This window comes from Littorina saxatilis, linkage group LG6 (genome assembly GCF_037325665.1).
Source record: "Littorina saxatilis isolate snail1 linkage group LG6, US_GU_Lsax_2.0, whole genome shotgun sequence".
Lineage (NCBI taxonomy): Eukaryota > Metazoa > Mollusca > Gastropoda > Littorinimorpha > Littorinidae > Littorina > Littorina saxatilis.
The window spans coordinates 15,870,166-15,872,665 of record NC_090250.1 but is presented as its reverse complement, the minus strand read 5'-3'; the positions used below and the strand labels follow the sequence as shown (position 1 = coordinate 15,872,665).

The following is a 2,500-nucleotide window of genomic DNA, read 5'->3' as shown; positions in this document are numbered from 1 at the left end:
ACACACACACACACACAGACAGACAGACAGACAGACAGACAGACACACGCACATACACCACGACCCTCGTTTCGATTCCCCCTCGATGTTAAAATATTTAGTCAAAACTTGACTAAATATAAAAAGCAACACTGTTTAATAATTTTGTTTGTTACCAGATGATGATGACGACGTTCCTGAAGTTGACAGATTAGATACTGTTTTGGACGAAGTGGTTTTAAGTAAAAAAGGAAGTTGAACATATAATTATAAACCTTGATAAAACAAAAGCTGCTGGTCCCAACCAGGTTCACAACAGAGTTTTGACAGTAAGCGCCAGGCGCATTTCTGAAGCTTTAACCTTTTTGTATAATAGATCTCTCCGGAAAGGCAAGTTTCCACTAGAATGTTAAAAAAGCTCATGTATCACCTATTTAATAAAAAGAGGAGACAAAACTAATTGTTCAAATTATCGACCCGTTTCTCTCTTAAGCTGCATTGGAAAGGTGTTTGAAAAATGTGTCCAGTCACGAGTTTTTGAATTTGTAACTAGCAACAGTATTTTTACTCCCTACCAGTCTGGATTAATCCCAAGAAATTCTACCTCTTACCAGAGAACAATGATTTGTGTTAATCTTTAGACAATAATATTTCTATTCAATAATATCAATATTCTGTCCCGCAAGTACCAGTATTAGGCCGTACGTTATTCCTCGTTTAAATAAACGATATAGTAAAACATATTGAATCTGTTATTACATTATTTGCTGATTACACAAGTTTTATTTAACCTTGAAAATCCTGTTCTAAGCGCCGCCCATGAGATCGCAAAATTACATTGTATAAAACAGAATTGTATAAATCATCGTTTTCCCATCAACAACATATTTATGGAATGTTTTGACAAATGAAATTAAACTTAATGAATCCATAAGTCAGTTTAAACGATATTTTTCTATCAACGATCCAGTTGTACCATCGTATTTTTATCTTGGAAATTGACAGGTCCAAATTATTCACAGTAAATCAAGTTTAGGCCTATCCATGATTGATTTAAATCAACATTTTGTACACAGGCATTTAATTAATTATCCAACGTGTGCCTGTTGTCACGCATCGGAAGACGGCACAAAAAACTTTCTCTTAGATTGCTTACAGTATGATAGAGAGCGAAACAGAACACTGTATACCCTCCCCAACGATGTTATTACTGTATCAACATTTCTATGTGATGATACAAGTTTGTCAAAAAAATGAAATGAATTTGTACAGTACAGGAATATATTATATTAACCGGCCGATTTGAGACAAACCGAATTTAAGTGCAGTGTGGGACACTTAACCTGAACAAACTAAGTTTTAAGTTCATTAAGAAGTTATCATGATTGTCAATGGAAAAACGAAATTGAGTTGTATATTTATGAACTCTCTCTCTCTCTCTCTCTCTCTCTCTCTCTCTCTCTCTCTCTCTCTCTCTCTCTCTCTCTCTCTCTCTCTCTCTCTCTCTCCCTCCCTCCCTCCCTCCCTCCCTCCCTCCCTCCCTCCCTCTCTCTCTCTCTCTCTCTCTCTCTCTCTCTCTTTCTTTCTCTCTCTCTACCTCTCATTACATTTAATGTCAAATTATGAAAAGTCACAGTGATGGAAGACTTCGTTCTGATTATTTTCATATTGATCATATCTGTCCATAAAGCATCAGTGTTTCATAACGCAAGAATGTATGTATAGCCTACAACGTGTATATAGTCATGTGAATAGTTTTTCTGCCTTTTTTTAATTTTCATTTTGTTTATTTTTTTGTACTGTCATGCTTATCTTTTGTAATTGTTTTACGTTTGTATATATATATATGTATTTAAGATTAGAATAGTCCCTCTCTGGGCGAGGGCTGGTTGAAAAGAAGCTCGTTTATATTGCTTATGCCACAACCCTCGTACAATAAAATTTGATTTGATTTGATTTGATTTGATTTGATCTCTCTCTCTCTTTGTCTCTCTCTCTCTCTCTCTCTCTCTCTCTCTCTCTCTCTCTCTCTCTCTCTCTCTCTCTCTCTCTCTCTCTCTCTCTCTCTCTCTCTCATTTGCCCATTATATTGTCTTGTCCTGTCCCCCTTTTTATATTTAGTCAAGTTTTGACTAAATATTTTAACATCGAGGGGGAATCGAAACGAGGGTCGTGGTGTATGTGCGTGCGTGCGTGTGTGTGTGTGTGTGTGTGTGTGTGTGTAGAGCGATTCAGACTAAACTACTGGACCGATCTTTATAAAATTTGACATGAGAGTTCCTGGGTATGAAATCCCCGAACGTTTTTTTCATTTCTTTGATAAATGTCTTTGATGACGTCATATCCGGCTTTTCGTGAAAGTTGAGGCGGCACTGTCACGCCCTCATTTTTCAACCAAATTGGTTCAAATTTTGGTCAAGTATTCTTCGACGAAGCCCGGGGTTCGGTATTGCATTTCAATTTGGTGGCTTAAAAATTAATTAATGACTTTGGTCATTAAAAATCGGAAAATTGTAAAAAA

At 36.4% G+C, this 2,500-nt stretch overlaps 1 protein-coding gene across 2 annotated transcripts in view; it reads right to left on the bottom strand.

Annotated features, from left to right (window-relative positions):
- LOC138968606 (uncharacterized) overlaps window positions 1-2,500 on the bottom strand; it is a 28,035-nt gene that overhangs the window by 22,208 nt on the left and 3,327 nt on the right. The window lies entirely within an intron of this gene.